Raw genomic sequence first — 27,853 nt, forward strand, 5'->3', positions numbered from 1 at the left:
GGGAGACACCAGAGGCCTCGGAAGCAGCGGACGATGTGTTAAACTCTGCAGGGCAGTGTCCCAAGCGGCTTGGTGGTGGGACGTGGCGCGAGAGCAGAGCAGTGCAGTTCAAGGCGCAGCCCCAGCCGCATAACACAGGGTCTCTGGGCTGGACCCGTGAGCATAGGGTGGGGGCACTGGGCCTGGGTTCCCCTGCCAGGCACAGGAAGGGGGTGTACAAGTCTGACAAAATGGGGCTGAAGCCACAGCCTCAAGGACGGGCCCAGGACTAGTGCGGGAAGGGGGAAGGGGTTTGTGTTGGGATGTTTAGGGCCTTTCAGTTGTGCTTTAGCTACCCTGGTAGGGGTGTGACTTGGGCTGTGCCCCGGACAGAGGGCTGAGCGGTGAGGCGAGAGCCCTCCACAGGCCTGGAGCGATGGGCGGGCAATGGGGCGGCGGTAGGGGGCATTAGAGTGGCACGCGCTCCTATGCCCAGCCATGAGGGGGTGTCCTAGTGCTGAGTCGGGCATCCACCACCTGCTTCTTGGGGACACTCAGCTGTAGCTCAGGGGTCACTGCACTGCTGTAGTCCTAATTAAGAGGCAAATCAAGCCCACTGCCTTCAGTCAGGGACTCGTTACACAGTGCCATTGGCAGGGTGGGGTGTTTTTCTCTTTACACATGATTAAAACTTTTCTGTACCAGCTTGAGGTACAATATTTAGCTTGCAGAAGATCTGCTGAGGCAGCTTTCAGCAGTTACCTATACAGGTAAAAATGTCAAAAGCAGTTCAGCGGCCCTGTGGGTGATCTAGCCTCCTGGGTCTCAAAGTGGCTGTTGAAAATGTTACCCTCTATGACTAAGTCACGTGCGTAACGAGCCAGCCACGCTACCAAAGACACAAAGGTAAAAAGTGACTGTGGGAGGGAGGTGTAAAAAAAATGGTGTGGCCGCTGGCTGATTAGCAGTGGTTGGCCAGCGTCAGCCGCATCGGAAAGGACATGCGGCTCTTCGTAAATACCATTTGACCCGCTCACTAAGGCCACATTTCTCCTGTCATACACTAGTTCTGGCTGAAAAGTTAGGCAAAATTAGGGCTCTTATTACTCTCTTTGGGGCTTTTTTCTCACTGGGACGTTATTCAGTTGTTGGTGAGGATGTTACGTCTCTTCCTGAGTTCTGATTGTAAGTATTTTGCTCTTTAGCACAAAGCTGATAGTACTGATCACCATTTAACATAGCCATCAAGTTCCCTCATTTATAAGACCACTTTTCCAACCATGAGAGTCAGAAGTAGGTGGAAAATATTACTGCTCTCTATTGCAGCCAATTCATGACTAGTGTCAAATATCACTTATTTAGCAAAGTACTCGCTGCTGAGCCGTTCCGTTGATTGCAGTGTTTTGTTCGGGAAAGATTGTGCTGACCCCCCATAGCATTACAGGACAAAATCAGTCTCACGCTTCTGCTTTGCTGGTTCAAAGCGCAGAAGAGTAATAACTATACAAAGACTGACGTTCCAATGAGTGGAAGTTAGTGAAACATGTGCCGTTCCTAGCTGGGAGCCGCTCTAAATAATGCACAGCTTTCTGCTGATGTAGAGCTCTCTTGTGCATATAATGAGTAATGTTCCAATGAGATGAAACCTCAACCTCCTGATTCAGCTGATATTTCTGGCAAAGCATTGACCTATTGCAGTTTAGTTAGGATTTTTCTAGTCTTGGTAGAGTGGCTCTAATAACCACAGATTTGTCATGCCATTGCTAACAAATATGCAGTTTTTATAACTCTGAAAGTTGGGTTTAGATAATAGCTTGCAGCGCTGCAAATACTCATCTACTGGTCTCTGTGCTGCAGTATTACCCTGCACAAAAAGCATTAACTTAATATTAATTATTGGGTCTTAATATTCCCTGCACTGCCTTGAGGCACAGACTGTGTCATCGGCACAATTTTAATTGTACCTGATGTATGTCTATTAAGAATTTCGCTATTGATCTGGAACCAGAGAATTAAGCTTTTCTACATAAGGCTAAAAGTGGGGCTGCCATGCTCGTTAAGGATGGCTGTGAAGAAGGCATTGCATGGAAGCATTAGGCAGCCAGAACTGTTGCTAAATGAGACGCGTGCAAAGTGCTACTTGCTTGTGCTCATTGTGGCATGCATGCAAAACCGTTATCTGGCTCAATCCGCCTTAGCCAGTGGAGGAAATGTTTGTCAGTGGGCTCAGATCTGGGATAACTGGGGGGACTTGAGGCAGTTTGCCATGATGTATATGGGGAAGACAAATAGTTCCGCAGACAATTGTGTAATGCTATGTTTGTTAAAGGAGGGGGGTGCGTCAAAAGAGGGAGTGACAAAAATCAAATGCTAGGTTGTGGTTTGTCACCTCTAATCAGCCAGTTACAGGAGACCAGAGACGGCTTTGTTGTTCAAGGGCTTTTTATTAGCAGAGAGATCCGGCCTCTGGGGACTGCTGTTTCCATGACAGGGGTCAGAGATCAGACAAATGTCTGAGTCCTGTAAAGCCAGGTAATCTCTCACTACCCTTTGGCTTCACATTTAGCGCCACTCGACAGATGCTTTCCACAGTAGGCATTTCAGGTGCATTTCAGCCCAGTGCAGAGAGCGCCTGTGCAGGGCCCGGTCTTTTCCTCACTGAGTTCAATGGGAGCCAAACTGCAGCCTGGGGTGTAGGGGGTGCAGCGCCCCTGCCGTAGGGTGAGTTTTACCCAGGTTAGGGAGTCCGTGTGGGTCGCATGCTCACTGCACCCTTGGTCCTGGGATTCCCTACTGAATCCTTGCGCTCCGCCAGCAAACCACCGTGCCAACTGCCTGCACCATTAAAACAGGGACCCTGCGGCGTGACGGTCACGCTATAGTCATCTGGTAGCTGTCCCAGGATGAGCCTGCACCTCTGCTCTCTAAATATGGCACCTATTTAGATTGGTGGGGAACACCTAGGGTGACCAGACAGCAAATGTGAAAAATCGGGATGGGGGTGGGGGGTAATAGGAGTCTATATAAGAAAAAGACCCAAAAATCGGGACCGTCCCTATAAAATCAGGACATCTGGTCACCCTAGGAACACCAGCTACCAGATAAAAACCCCACAAGGGGGGAACTAGTTAAATGGACGCTGGCTCCTGGCTGATCTGGGCACCTATTGTAGATTCATGGTGGGTTAAACCAGTGCACAAAAGAGTGGGCCTAAAATGGGCTGAAAGCTTTGGACTGGTTAACAGTCGTCTCTCGTGTTTCCCCTCTCGCCCTAGCGCTTATGTCAGTACCAGGGACGCGTCAGGCTCGACCTGGCTGGGTAGCGAGGCTGGAAGTGGATGTTAGCAGGGCTGGCAGATTGGGCTCCAGGGGGGTCTGCTGCCCTGGGCATCTTGGCCAATGTCTGGCTCTGACAGGCCCCAGTCACTGACACACCACGTCGCTGCTTGGCCTTGTTCTGTTTGCAGCACTCATTGGCCAAAGCAGTGCTTGGCTGTAGCAGTTACAGCTGCCCCCCCCCCCAGTCTTTTAGAGCCGGCGAGACCCCGGGCGAGTTGACAGCGTTTAGCTATGGAAAAGATGGCTAGGCACATTTTAGCCCCGGGGCGCGGGGGCAGATTACGTTCACATTTTGCCTTCGCATCTTGTTTGGAAATGATTTTATTATGGGAGCGAGAGAATCCCCCCAAAAGGTAGCATCCTTTAGGAAGCGTCAGCCAAATATAAAATTGTCTTTAAAACCTTGGGAATGTCAGTTAGCTTGTCAGCCCCAGGCTGGCGCTTTGCTGGTCACGTCTCCCATCTGTCACTGGGCTGCCCTTAGTGAAGAAAGCGAGAAATGGCAGCGTGCCCCAGTGCCACACGAGCCATGTGCGCACACCCGGCTGTTCATGGCGTTCGGCAAGAGGGGCCAGAACATTTGACTGGCTAATCTGCTTGTAAGAAAATATGGCAGCCTGGGCAGGCGCGCGTGCACCTGTCAGGAGAGGAAGGGGATGCCAGTAGCTTTAGAGGTATTTTAAAGAGCCCAGCATGCGCCAGAGAAAAGCAGCACCATACAGCAGCTCTTCCCCATGAGTACAAGTACACACCAGCTGCTCAGTCTCGGGCGGGTATATTGGCATCATGGCCAGTGGCTCTTAAGGCTGGTCCTGAAAAATTCATCTGACGCCAGTGCTCACCGAGGAGCCGAGTGAACGGCTGGCTCCTCGCCAGCTTTGTGCCTGCGTTTGGGTGGCCAGAAGGAAAACGATGTCACCCAAATCACTCCTTTCAACAGACAACCATTGGCAGCTGCGCCGCTTGCTGCGATTCACGCGTTCAGGGAGCCAGGGGTGGAGTGCTGCTTCGTGGCCAGGCCCGGCTCTCGGGTGTTTTGCCACCCCAAGCAGGAAAAAAACAAACACTCCAGGACCGCAAGTGCCGAAGTGTCCGGCGTGCCGCCCCTGAAATTGTGCCGCCCCCCCCCCCAAGCACGTGCTTGGTTGGCTGGTGCCTCGAGCTGGCCCTGTTGGTGGCACATGGTGGGGAGCAATGTCTCCGTGCCCAGCATGGCTCCCAGTGACTTTCTCCATAGGTTTCCCTCCTCCACTTACGATTTGGCCCTGAGCATGGAATGGCTGCAGCGCAGTGCCAGCCTGTCACAGGGAAGCAGGGCCCAGCGGGTCAAGCCAAACACTTCTGGGAGAAACGTCCAACCCACCAGTGCACCCTGTAGCTAGGCCTCCGATTAGAGACTTCTCGGGGCTATGCAGAAACGTCGAGAATGGAGGCGCTAGTTCTTTGAGTCGTGTCCCTATGGGGGGGTGCCCCTTCAGGGGTGCGGGCGCCTCTCGAGCCCCGGAGTGGAGATTTCTAGCTAGCCAGCTCCGTTCAGGCCACGCACACGCCCTGTGCCTCTTCCCGGCAGACACCAGTGATCTACAGGGCTGAGCTGCCCTCAGGGCCTTCGTTCCCACCTCAGCCCAAGATGGACCCTAGCGTGGCCGCTGTCTGCATACGAGGCCTCGGCTCTGTCTTTTGCTCCCGAGTTAGTTTGCCAGTGTTAGCACAGAGCGTTTCCAACCCCGTCGCTGGCCACGCTTCCTGCAGTTTTGAAGAACATGCCAGGGCTGGAGAGAGGTCGCGCTGCCACCTGCTCGTCAAGCCATACGTTTTGCAGCGCGTTATGCCTGCCTCCCCGCGGTCAGGTCTGCTGCGGCGCTTGGCTCTGCGGTCCCAGCTCCTGTTCCCACCCACCCCCTGAGGGCTCGCGCTCAGCAGGCAGGTGGCGCAGCGCACCCGCGGAGCTGCCACTCGAAGGGAAAGGAAACGTGACAGTAGTGCTTCACGCTGTGTCCTGCTCTCCTTCCCGGCTCCTGTGGGGATTCCTAGTGAGTAGTGAAGGAACTGAGGGTTCACCCTCAGTATGTGCCATGAGGCAGCTCAGAGCGTGTGCATGGGCCGACCAGTGACTGCCAGCTAGGAATCGCCACCCAAGGGCTCGAGAGGCGCCCATGCGCCCCCAGAGAGACACACTCAAAGCACTACCGGGAGTAACAGTGCCAGCGGTACACGTGCGTCACCTGTAAAGCTGTAGGCCTGTGTTTTTCTTACCGTTCATTACCAAAGCTGTGCGGGCTCATCTCTGTCTCGCTGCTCCACTCGGCGCTGACTTGCACAAGACGTGTTTTATTAAAACGTGTCTGCTTAAAGGAGCGCAGTTGTGAAATAGAGTTTTCACTACACTCCTGCCAAATAACTTTGGAGAGCTCATCTGCTAACCTCCAGGCCTCCCCAGGAGCTGGCAGTCCAAGCGCTGTTGAAGTGTAGGGAGAGCGTTTTTATATCTAAACCTTGCTCCGGCTATCATTAGCACACGCAGAAATCAATTGTTCTTTGGCCAGGGAGCAACGCTGCTGCTATTTCCAGGCTCTTTTTATTAATTTAATAGGTCTTTAGGGAGCAGAGTTAAAATGGCTAGACTCAAAAGGCCACTGGAGATTCCTTAGATCCAGAGAATCGGAGGATTTTTCCAGGGCAAAACGGTGGTTGGGCACTAACAGCTGGTCACAAAGGGTTAGCAGCACCGGGCCAAGTTGTGGCGTTTAGGGAGTGGCCCAGAGGACAGCTGAAGTCCGGGGAAGGATGGGCAGTAGGCTTCAAGAGGCCCCGAATCCAGTCTCTGTTTTAACACAGACTTGGACAAGTCATTGAATGTCTCTAGGCCTCAGTTACGTCCCTGCCTCCTAGGAGTGCTGTGAGGGTAAATACATTAAAATTGGTGAGGTGTCATGGCGGCCAGATAAATACCAAGAGAAATTGGAGCGAAACCTTGGTACAATCCCTCCTCCTACTCCCTTAAGATGCCGTTACCTGTCACACTCTGCCCCCTGGCAAGCTCGCTGGGCAACTCATGACTACACTTTCCATAAGCATCCGGAGGGAGCAGCTCCTGAGCTCCCCTGAACGCAGGAACCGTAATTGTTTCTGGCCTTTACCTGGGCTGTGTAAAAATAGGAGGTTCCAGGGACGGGGCCATCTGTCCTGCTAGGACAAATGCCCATTGTTCAGCACAAGAGAACTAGTACCTATTTTATTGCAAAATAATGCATGAAGCCGTTCTTCCTAAATACTCCATTTAGCACCAGTTTGCAAACGAGGCAAAAAGATTTGCATTTCTACACTTAGGGAGGTGGCAAAGCTGCCACCAGCAACTCATGTTTCCAATAAAATCCAGCCCCAAACCCCCTATGCTCTTGGTTGAGCCTAGATGTTTTTTCCTCTCCTGTAAGTTATACTCCAGCAGCTGATTGTTTTGCTTTGGTTGGAGACTAACCTGGTGCGCATTGTGGCATACTTAGCTTCAAATTCGTCTGCCTTTTCATTGCCTCTGCTGTACTGTGCCCTTCCATTTCTAAGGCCTCTGCTACCTGTGGCAACAGCAGCCGTGTTGTCTGCAGAACAGTGAGGCTCATTACAAAGGAGACACACATGCACACGGAGGGAGTATGTGCTCATGGAAACTTTAATTTTCATCTGTGGTTTTGTTGGCGGGTGGTTCCTGAACCTGAACTAAAAGGCGCCAATTCTGAAGCATGTGTAGACACAGAACACTCAGGGCCCATGTCTGCTGCTCCAGGAAGCCTGCCAAGCTTTGACCCAGTTGCTGGGGCAGGGGGAGGGAGGATCAGGTGATTTTTCCCTCTGCCGCAGGCACCGAGGAGTGTTTTGGCTAAGAGATTGTTTCCTTGTCCATTATTGCACTGACATTTTCTCAGACATTGGCTCACAACGTTGGGCCGAGCCTTGAAGCACACGTTCAGACGAGCATGCAGACAGTACATGCTCACCTACTGTAGGAAGCAGGTTTTAGCCACTGCTCTGCTCAACAAGCACTTGGGGGTTTGAGCTATATGCAGGGGCGGCTCTAGCCATTTCGCCGCCCCAAGCACAGCGGCACGGCGCGGGGGGCTCTCTGCCGGTCGCCGGTCCTGCGGCTCCGGTGGACCTCCCGCAGGCACGCCTGCTGATGCTCCACCGAAGTCGCTGGACCAGCGGACCCTCCGCAGGCACGCCTGCGGGAGGTCCACCGGAGCCACCTGCTGCCCTGCAGGCGACTGGCAGAGCACCCCCCCGCGGCATGCTGCCCGAAGCACGCGCTTGGCATGCTGGGGCCTGGAGCCGCCCCTGGCTATATGCTTCATAAATCCTCCATGGTGACGTCTTTCAGCACACCGATCTCTGCCGTATGGAAATAGCCACCTTGGAGAGATGGTCTGAGACTCGGCATGACAGCTGGAAAGCCCCGTTTACCCGAGACACAAACATCTGTGTCAATGTGAAGCCAGTGTGAAGTTTACACTCTCATGCAGTTATTGAGGTCGCTGCTGGGTAACATTTGCATATTAGTTTATCTGATATTGGTTTTATGTTTTCTGTGTAGATTTTTCTCCTGTTCTTTGCATGTCTCTGACTTTGTAAAATCCTTGGTCACCTGAGAGTTCCTGGGTGTCCCTGTGCAGCGACAGTGGGACCATTCAGACCTTTACAGCACTAGCAGGCCTGGAACTCCTAGCTAGAGCTCGTCTTTTTAGCAGTACAGGGTCTAAGACACAGCTGAGCTGTTCTGGGTCTAGCCACTAGAGGGCAATCATTGGCTGTCCACTAGCAATGTTATTACCATACAAATGAATGGTTTGTTTTACACCTCCATGGGGAAATGCCAAATATTAAGGAGAGAGAAAGGGAAGGAGAGGAGCCTAAACTTGCCTCTCTAATTATGCTGGATTTAATCAGGCATGAGCGAGCTCCCCTCTGCCCTGAAAAGTTACAAAAGACAAGAATGGTGCTAGTGCCAGTGGCTTCCTATTAGCGACCCTTCTGTAAAGGCCCTTTTGTTCAGCGGCTGCCGGCGAGACCCCTGAAAACAAGCATTTGGGGTTTTACACATGCTCCCTCCAATTCCTTGCCACCCATCTCTCTTCACACCTGATTTCTGACTCCACCCTCTTCTTCCGCACAAAACTAGTAATGCTTCAATATGTGTTATTTTCTAGGATCTCAATTTCCCTGCTATCAGCCCTAAGAGTATCAACGCTTCCCATCAACATCGTTTTGCTGTGTACGTAATTAGAAGAGTTACTTTGGCTCAGGTAATTATTTTTATTTCCTTTCTATAATTTGAGCGGCTCTCTTTTGTTAGGCCTCGTCTGCATTCCAGGCTTGCGGGAGAAAATTTTCTAAGCTGTGTGCTTGGCTTTTAGCTGAGTATTTCCCAGGGAACATCGGTCGTTTGGTGGCTAACCCTTGAAGAACTCCTCACTGGAGAGATTGCGCTTTAATCCCTGCAGTTGTGAGCATATTTTTTTGAAAGTGAATATATTGCTTGTAAAAATTGTCCGGTGCAATTCATTACCCACTGCTTCCTGTCGGCACAGCAGACAGAGCCGGGCCAGCCCTCCCACCGCACCATCCATGTGCCTGTTTTAGAGAGGCCATGTCTTGGGATTATATGAGGCTCTCCAGTCAGCCCACTGCCTTTTGGCTGCTGCTGTCAACACAGGTGGAAATTGGTGCCAGTCACACTAGGGTCTAATGTGATGTGAACGCGTCTCCACTAGGAACTAGACTGAGCCCACTGACTTGTTGCCAAAAGGCCACCAAGCAGCAGAGGGAAGGATAGGGGCACCAGACTGGGACTCAGTAGATCTGGGACCAAGTCCTGGGTCAGCCACTGACCCTTGCTGTGACCTTGGCTAAGTCACTTCATCTTCCTTGTGCCTCAGTGTGCCTGTGTGGCTAATGGGGGTAAGCACGCTTTGCTGCTCTCGGGGCATTGGAGGGAGGATACTCAGATACTACAGTGCCAGGGCCATATATTTACATGGATAGAATCAACCATCAGATGGCAAAGGCTGCAGAGATTTCACCTGTCACTAAATATGGTCAATGGCACACGTATGTGCCAGGCTTCTAGGAGAACAAGATGAACTCGATAGCTGGAGCAAGCTACTCCTATTATCCTGTAACTGCTTAACCTCCTTTTCATGGCAGTGTCTGCCTTGCCCGCTGACTGCCATCATCCCCGTGCGTGCACAGTGCAGCTGGAAGCACACGCCGTTGCCATGGACGTAACACGTGGATTCCCTGTTGTTGCTCAGCACGTCAGCGTATTCAGAAAGCAGCTTTGCTCTGTAGCCAAGGGAGCACATTATTGAGGCTTCACTGTGCTAAATGCTGCACACACAGAGACTAGGAGACCGCCTCTGCTCCAAAGAGCTGACCAAGCCGACCTAAACAGATGAAGGTGGAGGAAAGGAGCATTAGCCGTCTATGACGGACAGGGAACTGCTGCACAGAGATTAAGGCCCTGATGTTTATAGGTCTTTAGTCACCGAAAGATCTTTAAAAATCTGGCCCCAAGTGACTTTGCATTGGAGAGGGAGGAAGTTCTTGTGGTTAGGAGACTGCGTAGCCTTGGCAATCTTTAACTAGCGTCTGATGGAAGTCACTGTAGTTAATAAGACAATAATACATACTAATTATATGTGGCAATGTCATGGGGCTACATGCCTTCAAAGCACTGCGCATGCTAATCCTGTCTCCAACACCCCAACAGGTAAGTCAGTGTTGTTATTCTCCCGTTAGAGGCAGGGAAGCTGAGAGACAGAGAGGTTAAGTGACTCATGCAAGGTCACACAGTGAGTCAGTGTCGGAACTAGAATTAGACTTGGGAAATCCTGGCCTCCAGGCCCAGGCTCAGTCCGCTAGACCATAATATCGAAGCACATCTTAAAAAATTTCCCTTCATCAATAAGGTTCAGTTTAATTACAACTACCGCAAAGACCGTGAGGAGCTGGTGCAAATGCCAGTACATTTTAATTGAATATATTGAGCTTGTTTAACAGAACTACAGCTTTTGACCTTTCCTGTAAGTGAAATGTTGGCACAATCTATTTGCTCCTCATCGCCCAGGGAATGCATAGAAGGAACCCCCGAGTTACGCATGTAAATCCCTTCCATGCCGCTGAGCTAGTCTGCTGAGAGTCCAATTTTTTCCTTCTGTACGGCCACAGTTCATGCTGGAAGGCCAAATGAGAGCCCTGCTCTGGCTAACGAGCGGCTCCAGGTTGCGCTCTCACAGGGCTTCTCCAACATCCTTAGAAATTCTGCAGTGGCACCCATAGGTGCTGGAACAAGGGGTGCAGGGGGGTGCTGCAGCACCCCTTGGCTTGAAGTGGTTTCCATCATATCCAGGGTTTACAGTTTGGTTCAATGGCTCACAGCCCCCCCCCCACTATAAAAATTGTTCCAACCCCCCTGGTGGCACTTTGCTACTGCATCACAAAGCCTCAGTGATTCAACGCTGGTGGCCAGAGTTTGCCATTGCTGGGGGAACAAGCCGACCTCTCATGCCCACTGACAGGCCACCGCTAAAGTCACTCTCAATGCCGGCAGTCAGGGGCTGCAGGGCTGTATTGGGCACCTGGAGGGGAACTGCAGGATTGCGAACCTAGTTAACCAGCCCAAAGTGGTGATGATCCCTCCCAGAGCCAAATCCCGAAACACCCCCTCAGAAAGGCCCTTACTTAAATAACTTGCCTTTCATGGAACTGAAGCATCTGATTGGAGTTAGCTTGTGCGTTCCTGAATTGGCATTCTAGTCCTTACTCCTGCTGATTTATGCTGGTGCAAGAGCTAAGTAAGCTTCAGGGACCAGCCATAGATCTGGACCACCATGCTCTTTAGACACATGACAATTTCACAGCAATTTCGCAACATTAAAACAGCATTACCAGTGTGTCCTTAACTGGCCATAAATCGAAACCTTGACTTGTCTATAGTGGCTTGATATTCCAGGCTAGGCAGGAACATTCAGTCCTAGCTCGCAATCCATTTTATTGCCAAAAAGAAATTTCGTAGGTTACATAAGTCAAGTGCTTACTATTGCAAAACTTCAGTTCAGGTCTCTAAGCTGCTGGTGAAGCAGCGTCTGATATTAAACTGCATGAAGACCTGGGAAGACGTTTTTTTTTAAGGCTGGGAAGAGATGGCATGAGATACAAAAAGACCATCTCTGTTTTACACTTGGAAAGAGACCCCTACTAGATTCACATTACTAATCTGCAGTACAAAAGCAACATAACTCCAACAACGCATTTGTTTCTGATGACTCTCTACCTTTTTTCTGTAGCCTCTGGCATTAGAGCTCTCAGTGAAAAGACACGTTAGATCTAGTCCAGGCAGTTCATTTTCCGTCAATCAAATCTCCAAGTGAAAATATAAAAGCAGTGTTATGACAAGATTTCTATTTTAATATCTGCACTCTTGATAAGATAATCCTAGAGGAGCTGCAGTGATCAAATATTTACAGGCAATGCGTAATGGCACAGCCTATTGTAAAATTAAATACACAAAATTATGTGGGAATACTGCTAATGTTGTGATGGGAATGACAAAAGCCAACGCATTCACAATTAAGGCTCCTATATTCTTCCTTTAATATATTCCAATGTGGGGGAAGAACAGTGCGCTGTGTGTTAAAGACTTAAGCCCAGGTTTTATTCTGAAGTCTCTGACCTTTCTCAGCTTTGGAACAGCCTGAGCATTATTTAAACACATTGGGGGTATTTATCTTGTTTGTTTAAAAATATATCTTTGAAATTTGCCAAATGAAGCTGAATGTGCGACTCAGGAGCAGTGTTCTGTTCTGTGATGCCTTCCCCTACCCTCTTGACATAGACCAGGGGGGGGCAAACTACAGCCCGCGGGCTGGATCCGGCCCATCAGGGCTTTCAATCCGGCCCGCGGGATTGCCAGCCCCATGGTGCAGCTCCCTGCCTGCCCCGGCCCTGCGCCGCTCCTGGAAGCAGCTGGCACCAAGTCCCTGCAGCCCTGGGGGAGGGGGCAGAGAGCTCCGTGCACTGCCCTCGCCTGCAGGCACCGCCCCCCAGAGCTCCCATTGGCTGGGAACAGGGAATCGCGGCCAATGGGAGCTTCGGGGGTGGTACCCACAAGCAAGGGCAGCATCCAGCAGAGCTGCTTGCCCCAGCCCACCCCAAGGAGCCACTGCCGGACACACTGGCCACTTCCGGGAGCAGCATGGGGCCGGGGCAGGCAAGGAGCCTGCCTTAGCCCCACTGCGCACCGCTGCCACCCCGGAGCCGCTCGAGGTAAGCAGCACTGGGGCTGGAGCCCACACCCTGAACCCCCAAGCCCCTGCCCTGATCCCCTGCCACACTCCGCACCCCTCCTGCACCCAACCCCCGGCCCTGAGCCCCCTCCTGCACACTGCACCCTCTCCCACACCCCGCGCTCCCTCCCACAGGTGTATAGCTGCACACACACCTACATATATATGTGCACGTGCTCCTTGTTTTAAACAGACAATTTGAAGTACACTCAATATTCCTGAATAGGCTCCTTACATAAAGCTGGGTGTTCACCCCTCTCCATTGCAAGCCGGCACAATACTCTGGGCTAAGGAGCTATGTCACACTCCCGCAGACGGTCCTGCCACGGCATAACATGGTCCACAGGAGGAGCGAGACCTGGCCGGGCTTTTGACAGATGGCTCAATGCTCTAAGGGTACCTTCCAGTGGCTCTCCTGGAACCCAGCTGGAGAAACGAGAGGCTGATGCAGGCAGAAAGGACAGGGTCGGCTGTTTATGGGAGCAGAGTGAAGGAGTGGCTAAATGGGGAGTTGCTCTGTCTGGTGGCCAGCCCGGGAAGTTGGCTAGCCAGGAATCTGGCAGTCATTATGGAGATACAATGTCAAAAGCCTTAGCACCGAGGGACAGGGTTAGCCAGCTGGAAGGAAGTCATGGGCGCAACAGAGCCAAGTGACGCCCAACAGTAGCTAGGCTCCTAGGCGGGGGGTGGAATCAGGTCAACCTTGCTTTCATTCAGGACTTTGGGTCTGTTCAGGTTAGAAACATTAGTGCCTCCATCACAGCAACGGCCCAGAGACACAGCTGCCCCAGTGCTGAGGGCTTACCAAGGAAGCGTTTCATGACATGGGGATGAGCCCCAACTCTGCATTACCGCTTGCTCCGTTGGTTGTGGGTGTAACTTGTTTCCTGCCTCACAGCAGGAATCGGCGAGCAGCTGTAGTCAGGCGCTTGAGAACTGAATGGCTTCTCTTCACTTCTGCGGTAGGCCCCATTGCGGCGTGAACTGAATTAAACCGTGGCGACAGATGGGTGATTAAAGAAATACGACGGTTCCCTCGTGAAGGAAACAGGAGAAACAACATTCTCGACCGTCCTTGTTCAGTGGCCGGCCAACGGCCTCCCTCGGCCTTTGGCCAGTCAGCAGGTCTCTTTGCCACTCACACCCCAGATTTATCCCTGAGGCAAATTCCAGCGCTTGCCTGCTCTCAAATCTACCCCCTCGGGAGTGTGAACTCTGCTTGGTCCTGTGGGTAAGTGTGTCCACAATAGGGTTGCCAACCCTCCAGGATTGGCCTGGAGTGTCCCGGAATCGGCATCCATCTCCTGGTGATTACTGAAAGCAATCTGGGAAATTTTAATAGGATATTTTAAGAAAATGACATTACATCATGTTGGGGGAAAAAAAATCTCCTGGAATAGCTTCAGTCAGAGTTGGCAACCCTAGTCCACAGAGAGATGCAACAGGCAGTGTTTCCTTTTTGGTTTGTGGGGCATTTTTATCCCTGGGTGACAGGCAGGCTGTGCTTTGGGGTTTTCCTTTTACGGAAGGAAAAGTGGTCTTCAGGTACTTTCACGTGTGCATGGCAAACCACCAATGCTGCAGTCTTCAGCCAGCTAATGAGTGGAGCTGGGCAAACCGTCTGAAGGAACCAGAACGTTCTGCTAGAACGTGTTGCTTCTGTGGAAACATTCAAAGGAAACCAGGCCAGGAGGCTGGTAAGGGGATATCTGCCTGGCAGACTGCACGGCTCCTCAGCTCCCCAGGGGGACAGCTCTGCTCCCAGCAGGTTCCCCAGCAGCCTGGCTGGCAGGTAGGGTGACCAGATGTCCTGATTTTTCACACTTGCTGTCTGGTCACCCTACTGGCAGGCCTCGCCCCAGCAGGCCACCCGGCTAGCTCCCATTTCCCTGCCTGTCTGGTGGAAAGCCCGGGAAGTTGGCTACCAGGAATCTGAGCTCCATTGAGGTCCCCCTGAAATGAACAGATCTGGATTTTCCTTCCTGTGGAAAAACTTGAGTTTGGGTTTTTGAAAAATAGTTCATGCTGAGCCGGGCTGAAACAGCACACTTGACATTTTTTCCTGGGAAGGAAATTCTGTTTTCAGGCCAGGGCTGCTTGAGCTCTGCTCACAGGCTAAGCCAGCGGCAGCTGCCATGCACGGTGAGTAGCAGCAGAAGAGAGGTGGAGGGCGGTTACAGAGGCATCTACCTGATACTGTTTGATGAACTGATTTATTTTTTTTCTCGGTAGTTGAACTATTTTGATACGTTCTGACCCCTCTGTGACAGAGCGCCGCCTCCTTGGCAAAGTTTAGCCTCTCAGCAGCCGTGTGTGGTAGATCATTGCTATCATCCTCCGCTTACAGCTCGGGAACTGCAGTCCGTTGAGCCTCCAGGACTGGCCCAAGGACAGCGGGCACCTGTAGCAGTGCCAGGAACTGAGCTTGGCTTTCCTGAGTCACACTCAGATGCTTGCGCCACAAGGCCAACCTCCTGCATTCAACCCAGGCGCCCTCCCAAACTGAGCTGTCATGGTCCCCCCTCTGTAACATTGCTGAGAATCCGCCCTTCGCCTTATGTGAGCACATCGATTCACAGGCGAGGCCCAGCAGCGGGGATGTGTGACAAGCAACGATGAGCAGATTTGCAAACGGTTATGCGAAGACGGATCCCACACGGCACGTGTCCAGGCCCTGCATCCAGCAACCTGTGCATGCCTCTGAGCGATCGGGGGTGGTTAACAGGCCTCCTGCCGAGAAACAGAAGATGGCGCTGGGACCTAAACTCCCCAGTCTCCAGCTAGACTAATGCTAAAAAAGAATGTGAAGACGTCCTCTCACTGTGCTCACGGCCCTGCTGGAAGCACTGCGTGACACTGCCTGCTTTAGTGAAGCCCGACTTTCCATGGCACGTTGAGTGTCAATGCGCCTCCAGCTCCTTTGTTCATCTACCACTGATTTTAAACTTTGAGGTTCGGGGCATCCTCGGCTCCTAATGGGCATCCAGGCCATGCAGCCACAAACAGGCCGTGCTCAGCTCTTTGCAGGCGCACGCCCTTGCTTAGCGCTGCTGCAGCATTGTTACTGTCTTCACATTAAAACAAGTGCTTTTTCCTTGGACTGATCAGTTCATAACACCCAAATCCCCTACGATCAAGTCCAGAATGGGGGCAGGGGGCAGGGAGTAGGGCAGGATTTTTTTTTACAATGAGTTTTCCAGAATAACACAAGTCATCTGCAAAGGAAGAAATGCAATCCAAGGTGGCCATTTCTTTGTTCCCTTTTAATCACGAAGCACTGACCAAAGACTGAGTGGCTTTGGATCGATGTGACAGGTGGCACGTCTCCAAATTCTGCGACGTCAATAAAAGGTTAACAAATGTTGCAGTGCTCTGCTACTATGGCTCGTTTCTAGCAGGTGGTTTTTCCGCTGCTCTTTTCTCTGAACTGTTAGTAAGAGCAAGATGCTAATAGTGCCAAGGTGTTAACAATTCCTGCAGGGACTTGCAACAGAACAAACTGCTACCAATGAGTTGATTATTAGGCTAAAATTTCAAATGGGCTCCAACCCAGTGTCTACACCTGCATTGGCATTTTGAATACAGAGATTTTTTTATAGCTGGAATTTTTTATGCACATTTTTGGTGCAAGTGGAAAGTGCAGTTAGATACCCAAGTCCTTTAACGTGTGAGGAAATAGAACTCCGTGCACAGATTAATGTTTGGGCGGGGGGACTGGTTTGCAAAAAATTGCTAAAAATGCACTTCAAGCAGTAACATTTAATTCCAGGTTTTTAATAGCCCAACGTTTGAGGGTGTTCGCAGTGGCTTGACTCTTGCTCAGCTCTGAAATGTCCGTGACTAGGAGGCACCAGCTCTGAAGGTGACTTGGCACCTCTTGACCTCTGTGTTTCCAATAGCGTGGATGTTTTAGCGGCCACAGGCTCTGTGGTGCAGAGGAGCCATTGTCAGAGCACCTTCTGCAAGCTTTATTCCATAGCAGGGTACACAGAGGAGGAAACACAGGGCCGGATTCTACTCTTGCTCCCACTGGAAATTCAGGAACAAGCCCACAGAAAACAATGGAGTTACATGACATAAAATTAGAGTGGACAAGAGAGCAGAACTGGACTGCCTGGCTCCTCCTGACTGCATTTGTTCCTCTGCACCATGGTGTTTCCCTGTATCCCTCTCATGTTCCCCAGAAAAGCAGTGCACTGAACCACTACAGTGACTGGCACCAGTAGAAGACACTCCATGATGGCCAACATGGGTAAGATTGTGGCTGAGCAGCAGGGAAAGGGAGTACAGAGACTAGCCCATATCAAAGCCAACGAGAGGTCTGGCCCCTGCTGCAGCGGAAGTGCTGAGGTGCTGATAAGAACATAAGAATGGCCATACAGGGTCAGGCCAAAGGTCCATCTAGCCAAGTATCCTGTCTGCTGACAGTGGCCAATGCCAGGTGCCCCAGAGGGAATGAATAGATCAGGTAATCATCAAGTGATCCATGCCCCATTGCTCATTCCCAGCTTCTGGCAAACAGAGGCTAGGGACACCATCCCTGCCCATCCTGGCTAATAGCCATTGATGGATCTATCCTTTTGAATACTGTTATAGTCTTGGCCTTCACCACATCCTCTGGCAAGGAGTTCCACAGGTTGACTATGCATTGTGTGAAGAAATACTTCCTTTTCTTTGTTTTAAACCTGCTGCCTATTAATTTCATTTGGTGACCCCTACTTCTTGTGTTACGAGGAGTAAATAACACTTCCTTATTTCCTTTTTCCACACCAGTCATGATTTTATAGACCTCTATCATATCTTCCCTTAGTCGTCTCTTTTCCAAGATGAAAAGTCCCAGTCTTATTAATCTCTCCTCATACGGAAGCCATTCCATACCCCTAATAATTTTTATTGCCCTCTTCTGAACCTTTTCCAAGTCCCATATATCTTTTTTGAGATGGGGCGACCACATCTGCATGCAGTATTCAAGGTGTGGGTGTACCATGGATTTATATAGAGGCAATATGATATTTTCTGTCTTATTATCTGTCCCTTTTCTAATGATTCCCAGCCTACCTGCTACGCCTTATAGTCTGTCCCATCAAGCCAGTATTCCCAGTCCCATCCTCCTTAGGGCTGTGGAAGTGTATGAATGAGCCAGGTGCTAATGGTAGGCCTAGATTTAAATAGGGCTTTTTTACTTCCCATATAACTGCAGAGGTACTTGAGCTTCCTTTTCTAATCTGTCCCTAGCCACCACTAATTCTTTAACGTATACCCCCATCTAGTGCAAATTCTGTTTTTTAAAACAGGAGGGAAACACAACTCACCCTTCAGAGTAGCAGCCGAAGAAGTGAGCTTTAGCTCACGAAAGCTCATGCTAAAATAAATTTGTTAGTCTTTAAGGTGCCACAAGTACTCCTGTTTTTTTTTTTACAACTCACCCTGTACTGCATCAAGAGGCTGTTTTGCACATAATGCACAAAAGGATTTTTTTTAACTAGATCTTTGATACGGCATCCTCATTAACACAAATGAAATGTTCCTTGCAGGTCAGTCGTCATCTACTAGGCAGGCATGATATAAAGTGGTTGGTATCCTGCCTTCATCGCTGGCTACAAAATTTAATACGAGAATATTCCATACTGAATATGAAGCCATCAAATGCAAGGCTTGAAAATAGCTTGCAAATGTAATTGAAGCACAGGGTCTTCCACGGCCACCTACCTGTATGGAATGGCAATTGTCTTCCTTAGCGTTGAAGAACCAGCTCTATTTTACGTATTCAAATACGAAGGGAGGACCTTTCAGACTGGGTCATTTGCTGGTTTCTTGAAAAGTGCTCAGTCTCCAAGCTTTTCTGGCTTGCCAGTGTGCCTTCCTTTTCTGTATCTCAACTCTTGTTCAGGGACTGAAACGTACAGACTCTGTCAGAAGGGGATTTCTGTTTACTTTGACTGGAAATAAAATAGCATTAGAATGGTTGCGGCTTTTCAAAAGTCTGTGGAAGATGTCTGCTGTCATGTTAAATCTGTGATAGCAAACACAGGCGTCCTGGAGCTACTTTTGCAAAGTATCAGAGCAATAACTAGAGCAAGGCTTGGAAGGATTAGCTTTATATGTCAATTTCATCGTACACACGCAAACCAACACAAATATTTCCATCGCTAATAATCAAAATGTACTGACAGGCAAAGTAAGAGAAATGCTGCTTCAGAATTTGATTTGAGGATATTTACTTTGTACAGTTTGACATGTGATGTTGATGGTTATAAAGTTTTAACTGTTTGAATCTCAACCTCTCCTGTCATTAAATAACTGTCTGGCTTCCTCCCCCAGCATTTCCTGCATCTGTGAAAATTTAAATTGATAAATACTGAAAAAATGCATAAAACCCCATAATTCTGTGTAACTGGGAAAATTTTAATCAATAATAATCGGAAAAATACTTACGCATAAAAAAATGAATTCTGCCAAGCCTGACGCTAGCCAAATGCCTTTGTTTTGCTCCTGATGTTACTCTCTGTATTTGCTCAGCAGAGTTTATAAGTCAATGGGCCAAATTTATCCCTGGTCCTGGCCGTACTTTGGCCCAAGCACTGTGTAGACCCTGGGCATTTTCACTAAGTCTCAAATCAGACTGTGCTTCTGTGACACTCCCAGAGGGATTATTTATTTACACATTTCTGGCATGTTTCATTTTGTTTGATGTAGTGTCGGGTCAATGTGGTGGCATCTGAATCCTGATTCAGATCTGACTCCGAACTTCTCTGAAGTTCAGGTATGTTCACAGCTGATGGCCCATGTCAACCCCATTGCAAAGATGCTGTACAGGTTGCTGTGGTTTAAAGCAGCGACCGCAGAGTATCTGAGCTACTGCCGTTCTCTCCCATTCTGCATTAAGAACACTGTTGTCCTACATACCACTGTGTGGCAAGAGATGACAAAAGCTGCCTTCTTCTAGTGACAACTGTAGACCTGAGCTACCAAACTCAGGTTGGGATCGGGAGCCAAACTTCCCCAAAGTTCAAGAGTGCCACCACTGGTGCTTCTGTTCAGGGCTCTTCCCAGTATATTAGACGTCCATTTGCCTTCATTTCAGCCACATATTCTCTGTGATGCACTGGCAGTAAATAGCTAAATGCCTGCAGAGGCTCCTCAGAGCAGCTCTGCAGCTGAGCATTATTACTGAGCGAGTACGACAAGTGAATAACAACCAACCAAAGTTAACACGTTTTGTTGCAAGCAACAACCCTTACATCATAGCACATGAACAGCTTCACATTTTGATGAATTCCCTGAAGTGTATTGCACTATTTTAAGCCCCTACAGCTTTGTACCGACACATTCAAAGTAAGAGAGGAACGTATGATCTTAAGAAAGTTTATGCATTTCTTATTCAATAATCTTATCTAGCAAAATGGTAACTCTCCAGGCTTATCGTATCCAGGCTATAACAAAGCTTTGGTTGCTGCGACGCATACTAGTACTAAAAGATGTAATTTTTCTGCACTACAATACATTACAAACAGAATATCGTTAGGCACAACATGGAGCCAATGTTTTGTAATGTAGCCAGATAAATGTAATGTAACACACCAGACAAATATTGCTGCTAATATTTAATTTCAGTTTAGGCCCGGGGCCAATTTTAAAAGAGTCACTTCCAAGTACATCATTCAAAAATCTGAGCCATTATGCAAAAGGTTGTGTTGAATCCAGTCTGTCAGTCGTCTTAGGTGAAATTCATCCCCGCCACTATCCAATGGTACAATAAAGTGTTTCATGGATGTGGAATGTCATCTAAGCTGGTTAGCTGCAGATCCAGTGTCATAGAGTACTTGGAGAATGAGTCCCTTTTTTGGTTTTCTTATGCTCCAGGATTTGTTCCAGATTGTCTCACCTGAAAAATGCCATAACATATTTGATCTGTATTAGTAAGATAAAATGAGTTTGTTTATTGTTAATTGGCTAGATGCTGATTAGCACTGTGCAAAGGGAACCAGTGATTATGATGGAGAAAATGAAATATTCAGGGTTAAAGCCAGCTAGCGCATATTCCAGTTCATATGGCAGCAGCTAGTATTTGGAGGGGAGAACCATAACTGTACAGTGGTTATAGCAAGTCGTTTGAACGTTCCATTTGGATGGAATCTATTTATATTATACAGATCAAGCCCATGTGCCAATAGTGATATTACCTTGTGGTCATACAGAGCTTTTCAGATGTGGATCTCAAAGCACTTTGCAAAGGAGGTTAGTGCCATTATGTTTATTTTACCGAAGGGAAACTAAGCCACAGAGTGAGGAAGGGCGAGATTCGGAAGGGAACTCAGGCATGGCCATGCTGCGTGTCACCACACCTTACTTTTAGGTAGATACAAAATCACAGCAATGCACAAAGCCTGGATTATCTGTCTAGGCTCCCTAGACGATGAATGGGGGGAGAGAGGTGCTTCAGAATGGACTTCACAAAAGCCAGCATGCTAGGGGGCTCCCCGTCTGGGCTTGCCTATGGGAGATGCCAAGACGAGGGAGTTGGGGCCTAAATCGGAGCAGGGGGGATTATTTATCAGAAGAGTCATTGAAGCAATGTATCCGTCTCCTGGGTGAATGCTCTAACCACCTGGGTACAGAGTCAGTCCCATGCGTGCTCTCTCTGGCCCAGTGGGCCGAGAATTATTTATTCACAGTGCAAGAGCTTCACCAGGAGAGGCTGGGGGAACCCCACATCAGACTAGCCCAGAGCCCTTTGGCCAGGACCCGCATGAGTGGTGGCAGACTCCCGTTCAAATCCCTTCTCCCCTTTGGGGGGCCTTGAACCAGGGCTCTTCTGCATTCCAGCTGAGTACACGAGCCACGGAACTAAAAGCTTTGTTTATGAGGGATGTTCTCCTCCTCCCCAACCCCCAGCTGTTTGGTGTGAGCTCATCCCCAGAGCCCAACCCGGCAACAGAGCGCTGAGCACCTGAGGGGGGACTTTGTGCCTCGTTGGGGGGCCTGACGCTGAGATTTGGCATCTTTTGTCAATCTAGCACCAAACGATTTGGCCAAGAGTAGGCCAGGGGCAGCGCTTGGCCTAGAACTCCTCCACCCTAGCCATTGGGCCATCCAGCCTCGCAGAGAGCTGCCTGTAAACGCACTTTACAATCCTAGTCCCTTCTGTGCCAGTAGAAGGCTTGATTCCGCATGCTGCGGCATTCCTGGGACGGCCTAGTGAAGTCAGCGCGGCTCCATGCGGGTGCAAGGATCTGGCGGGGAGGGGTTGAGAGGAGCGAGCAGGGGACATGGTCTTGGTGGGGCAAGAGGCGGCGTGGGGGGGGCGGGGTCTTGGGGGAAGAGGCAGTGTGGGGGCGGGGCCTTGGCGGAAGAGGCGGTGTGGGGGCGGGGCCTTGGGGGAAGAGGCGGTGTGGGGGCGGGGCCTTGGCGGAAGAGGCGGTACAGGGGCGGAGCCTTGGGGGAAGAGGCGGTGTGGGGGCAGGGCCTTGGAGGAAGAGGCGGTGCAGGGGGCGGGGCCTTGGGGGAAGAGGCGGTGCAGGAGCGGGGCCTTGGAGGAAGAGGCGGGGCGGGGGCAGGGCCTTGGCGGAGGAGGCGGTGTGGGGTCGGGGCCTTGGGGGAAGAGGCGTTATGGGGGCGGGGCCTTGGCGGAAGAGGCGGTACAGGGGCGGAGCCTTGGGGGAAGAGGCAGTGTGGGGGCGGGGACTTGGAGGAAGAGGTGGTGCAGGGGGCGAGGCCTTGGGGGAAGAGGCGGGGCGGGGGCGGGGCATTGGAGGAAGAGGCGGGGCGGGGGCAGAGCCTTGGGGGAAGAGGCGGTGCGGGGGTGGGGCCTTGGGGGGAGAGGCGGTGCAGGGGGCGGGGCCTTGGGGGGAGAGGTGGTGCGGGGGCGGGGCCTTGGCGGAAGAGGCGGTACAGGGGCGGAGCCTTGGGGGAAGAGGTGGTGCGGGGGCGGGGCCTTGGGGGGAGAGGCGGTGCGGGGGCGGGGCCTTGGGGGAAGAGGCGGTACAGGGGCGGACCCTTGGGGGAAGAGGCAGTGTGGGGGCGGGGCCTTGGGGGAAGAGGCGGTGTGGGGTCGGGGCCTTGGAGGAAGAGGCGGTGCGGGGGCGGGGCCTTGGAGGAAGAGGCGGGGCGGGGGCAGGGCCTTGGAGGAAGAGGCGGGGAGGGGGCAGGGCCTTGGAGGTAGAGGCGGGGGGGGGGCAGGGCCTTGGGGGAAGAGGTGGTGCGGGGGCGGGGCCTTGGGGGGAGAGGTGGTGCGGGGGCGGGGCCTTGGGGGGAGAGGTGGTGCGGGGGCGGGGCCTTGGGGGGAGAGGCGGGGCGGGGGCAGGGCCTTGGAGGGAGAGGTGGTGCGGGGGCGGGGCCTTGGAGGAAGAGGTGGTGCGGGGGCGGAGCCTTGGAGGAAGAGGTGGTGCGGGGGCGGAGCCTTAGGGGGAGAGGCGGGGCGGGGGCCGGGTCTCGGGGGAAGGGGCAGTGCAAGGATGGGGGTTTGGGGGGGGTGGTGACATGGGAGGTGGGGGCCACACTTCAGGCGCCAGTGGCCCTCCTGCTTTTAGAAAGCTTTCACTGCTCCTGCTTCTGGATGGAGCCCCGGCCCCCAGACACTTCCAAGGTGCCCTATGAGTCCATAGCCCAGCCTTGGGCCAGCCCTCAAGCAGAGACTTTCACCCGCAAAAGAAAGATCAAAGGCAGTTTACCCTTGAGTTCTTTGCAGGAAAAGTCCCTTTCATCACCCTTTACTGTGCTCTATGTAGCATGACTCAAAGGGCCAGCCTGTGTCCTCGATCGGCACTCATGAGCGAAGCTGCGTGTGCACAGTGAGGACACAATACGTCCCATCCTGAGACACACTGGTGGCCACGCTGACTGGAGGGTGCCACTGGAATAGATAAATACCAAGGCAGGTCCCAACTAAGGAGAACAGCTAATCACAGCCCTGAAAATCTAACTGCCTCTCCTTGACAAAGCTACGTTGAAATCACTGCGTTGCATCATTAACCACATTTTTAAATGTCTGCACTAACTTGCATCCATAGAAGGTTTGCAGTTGCTCATACCCAGGTATCTGCACATGCAAAGGCTAACATGCAGAAAAACGTTTGCATGTGTGAATGCAATGACCAGGCCTTCCATGGGTACCAAAGTGTTCTGGTGACTGTCGAGGGGACAAATGGGAAGGACAAATTGTACAACGTGTCCAACATCGCTCCCTTTTCACATATCTACTCCCCTGAACGGCTATTTCTACCTTGCCATCGCCACAGCTTGGCTATTGAAACTCACATACGGGAGCGCGTCAGCTACAAGATCATATTCAGATTGCTGCTTTGAATCTCTCTCTCACGTTATGCCCACAACAGTACAGTAACAGCACTTGGCTAGTAGTTGAGCACTAAGTTTGCTGTTTTGCTTGGTGTCTTACCACCTGCCCGCATCATTGTTTGGTTGGCTCGTCTCCCTGAAACATGTTTCCCCGTTACGCGGCATTTTGAGCACCGACGTCTCCACTGTATGCCGCCCCTTGCATGGCAGCCTGTAAGTTACTTGTGAATCTGCTTTAAACAGGGCCTCCCTGCTTCGTCAGTGTATCTTGTAACTCATGCCATGGATGAGGCTGCAGGGATCAGAGCCCAGCTCCATTTAGGGTGACCAGATGTCCCAATTTTATAAGGACAGTCCTGATTTTTGGGTCTTTTTCTTATATAGGTTCCTATTACCCCCCACCCCCATCCCGATTTTTCACATTTGCTGTCTGGTCACCCTAGCTCCATTTCAGCACAGGTTCAGCTCTGAAAGCCCTTGACTCCTCTTGTCATCAGTCTTCTCTGAAATGTCATCATTGCCCTGTGCCTCTCCTTCCGTTCTTTCCTAGATCCCGGGACGCTCCGCTCCCTAAGTTATGCCCACCTCCCCACTGATTAATCAAGCATGAAGCCAGATCGACATATCCGGCTGTTGATATTTGGGATTCAAACTTTTGTGTGAACAGAACATCTGACCCTTCTGATTTTGCAGTATTAACACTAATAAAAGTAATACTTTGTACAGTGCAATTAAATACATCTGCCTCTCTGGCTGATGCTTCTACTGCAGCTATAACCACAGGACGTAGGTGCTGAGCTGTGGCCCTCAAGGTACCCTACAAAGCTGAGTAAATATTGCTCACCCCAGGGAAAGGGAAGCCCAGCGTCCCTTTGAAGTGCATCCCTGTGCAGAGACAGCACTCGGTCAGTGCACCACTTAATCCTCAAATGAGGACTGATGTGGTACAGAGGCTTTCAGGTGGCCCCCTGCACTGGGGTGAATTTCACTCAGATGGCCCTCCCTCGATTCTTCATTTTCACTGGGCTGAAAGGGAAAATATCACTCTGACACAGCCAGACTAGAACAAGAATCAACATTCATTTTGCAGTAGGCACATTATACATTAACACATCACACTTATGGGGAAACCTTTTCCCTTATGCATTACATGGTTCATTAGTAGCCACTGTAATTGCATTGCTCTTATATCTACATCTTCCACGTGAGAGATATTTTAAGAGACGTTAGACAAAGTTTTTACACCACAGATGACACTCTCACAGACCAGGTTGTGTTTGTTCAGGAAGCTTCGGGTGATATTAACTTTTCCTTGCATTCCGTTGAAATGAAAAGGGATTACTTTATATTTACTTGTTTCTTATTGCAGGAAAACTAATTTTGGGGGAAGCATAGACCCTGTAATATGACACATTCTTCTCTTCAACCTTGCCAGCTAGTCAAAATAACGTCAAATACACACCGGGAACATTCTCATCTATTGACAGATTCTTATGATGCTGTTTCTCAAGGTGACCTTTATGAAACCTATCGCCTTTGGAGCTTAAGGTTCACCCTCTTAGGTCATAATGGTTTCCCGTGGACACTGAGTTCCTGATTTCTAATTGATGGTGCTTAGAGGCTGCTGAGTGTGTGATATAATTAATGGCACTTAAGGCTGGAGTGTGTAGAACTCTAGGGCTGATTAGTAAAATGGGTGTTTGCGTAGCGATTGCAGTATGTGCAGACACTGCCTGAGTGCCGTCACGGTCAGATCTCACCGATGCAGCGTGGTTAGTGCTAAGATGTTGCCAAGCCTGCCTGAGGGAGCCAGGCGGGGGGCCATGGCTTGCCCTTGCCCTTGTCCTCTGCTCTTCCCACTATTGCTGCTATTGCGGGGATCTGAATTCTGCCCAGTGTGGAAGGCTGCAGTGGGGCGGGCCAGGGAATCAGATCCGCTTGAAGGCAGATCCTGTGGCCAAGCACCCTGTGGAGCTGCTGGGGCGGGGGCTGCAGAGATGCATCACACTCTGGTCCTGGTTGGAGATGGTTCTCGTGTCTGCAGCTTTTCTGCCTGCATGGAGCTGGAAGCATTGGGCTTTGTGTGACTAGCAGGGCCGGCTCTAGGCACCAGCGTTCCAAGCATGTGCTTGGGGCGGCACTTTCCAAGGGGCAGCGCTCCGGCCCTTTGGGGCAGCACCTTTGCTTCGGCGGTGGCACTCCGGCATTTTTTTTTTTTTTGCTTGGGGCGGCAAAAACCTAGAGTCAGCCCTGGTGGCTAGAGTGAATTTCACCCTGTGTGACCGAGCTGAAGGAGCTGTCCCCTGCTCCAGAGACTCCAGGGAGCTGAGTGACAACCGAAAGAGAGGCTGGGGGAGAAGACAGCATAAACAACGGACTGCCCTAATGCCAAGCAAAGACAAGGCTTCCTGTGCTCCCAGGGGTCAGGGTCTCAGCTGCAGTTACCCAGCACAGCTCGGATGTAGTGATGCCCATTACTACAAGGCAGCCACCTCCTGAGCACCACCTTGTGGCCAGAGGAGCACGCACCCTGCCTCAGTTTCCCCACGTCAGGGCTCCATACAGCAATGACTGCACTGGGAGGCTCTCCTGCGGCCGATAATGCCACTCCTTTGGGGCTGGATTGATAAACAAACAACTCAAAGAGTCCTCCATGTCCCTGTCAGCCCCACGCATTCATCCCTGGCATCTTCTCTCAGGCTGGAGGCCCTTCCTCACGACCAGCTTGCTATTCAGTGAGCAGCACCTTCTCGCTGGAGTCCTCCCCCGCTCTCCCCGCAGTGACTCCCCACCCCTCCATCTCTTTCTTCCTCGGAGAGGGTCCAGCACCCTTTCGGGGCAGCCTATCTCCGGCTTTGGGAGGCCAGCAGGGAAACCCCTCCCACGCCCCAGCTCTCATCCTTCTTTAGCCCTCTGGCTTCCAGGCCTAAACCCATCCCCCCCAGGGTCAGAGATCTCCTGTTTTCTTCAACCTCTGCCACAGTTTCCTCTTCCCATTTCCTACTCCCCTCTGGCTCTTTACACAGACCAGCTGTCCTCTATCAGGCTCCATCAGGAGGCTGTTAAGGAGGCACAGGTGAGCTGGACCGGTTCGCTCTTACAGGGCCCATCCCACCCGGTGACACCCAGCTGAGAACCTGGTCTGGAGGAGGTGGCGACAGCAGGATCTGAACTCCACCAGTGCGCTCAGGGAGCCATTCTGCCTGCGGAGCCAGAGAAAGAGAAGAATGGCTTTTCAATTTGGTCAGAGACTGGTGACTAACGCCCACGGGCAGGGGGAGAGGGTTTGCCTCAGAGAGCCATCCCCAGTGCGCAGGATGCGTTACTTGGAAATATTTAAAAAAGAATCCTGTATTTGGCATGACACCTAAAATAGTCACGTTTAAACAATTAAAAGCGATTGGCTATATATAGCTCAGCAAGCCGTTGGCAACAGAGTATCACTATCAATCCTCTGTATGCAGGGGGACATTTTCACATCACATTTGAGGCTGACTACTTCTCTAATGGCATAAAAGTATTTCCTCACTTGCAGATAAAATAGGAAACTTCAGTGAAACTTATGACTATCCCATCTCTTGTCTTGGCTCAAGGAGCGGAGTCAGATAGACTGAAGCTGCCTTAGAACAGAAGCTTATTTCCTATGAATCCTTTTAATCTTTAGCCTATTCTCAGGCAAGTGTGCTGTGTTTTGAAATTCAGGAGACATAAGAACAGCAAAACATTTACTCTGCTAACAAGACTCCCGATTTCTGTGATGGTTAGAAACCTGGAGAGATGCATCTGAAAACAGATCCTAAAATGTCAACACTGCATTAAGAATTGCTCTGTAAAGAAGAGCACTTTCTCTCTCATCCTGTCTCACACATTACATCATTTCACAAAACTCATTGGGATAAATAACT

The 27,853-nt window shown here is 50.9% G+C and overlaps 1 protein-coding gene and 1 long non-coding RNA gene across 12 annotated transcripts in view; one reads left to right on the top strand and one right to left on the bottom strand.

Annotated features, from left to right (window-relative positions):
- LOC123374009 overlaps window positions 1–27,853 on the top strand; it is a 192,121-nt gene that overhangs the window by 55,361 nt on the left and 108,907 nt on the right. For all 3 annotated transcript variants that reach the window (XR_006580973.1, XR_006580974.1, XR_006580975.1), the window contains one exon: window positions 8,517–8,612. This is a non-coding gene — a long non-coding RNA (uncharacterized LOC123374009). The remainder of the gene's footprint in view (window positions 1–8,516; window positions 8,613–27,853) is intronic.
- The window catches only part of FHIT (fragile histidine triad diadenosine triphosphatase), a 1,025,256-nt gene continuing 1,016,123 nt past the window's right edge, over window positions 18,721–27,853 (bottom strand). For 8 of the 9 annotated variants that reach the window (XM_045023388.1, XM_045023393.1, XM_045023387.1 and 5 more), the window contains one exon: window positions 18,786–20,538. The gene's annotated coding sequence lies outside the window, so the exon portion shown is untranslated. Of the gene's footprint in view, window positions 20,539–27,853 lie in introns of all 9 variants that reach the window. The other variant, XM_045023395.1, reaches the window with a different exon arrangement.

Source organism: Mauremys mutica, chromosome 7 (genome assembly GCF_020497125.1).
Source record: "Mauremys mutica isolate MM-2020 ecotype Southern chromosome 7, ASM2049712v1, whole genome shotgun sequence".
Lineage (NCBI taxonomy): Eukaryota > Metazoa > Chordata > Testudines > Geoemydidae > Mauremys > Mauremys mutica.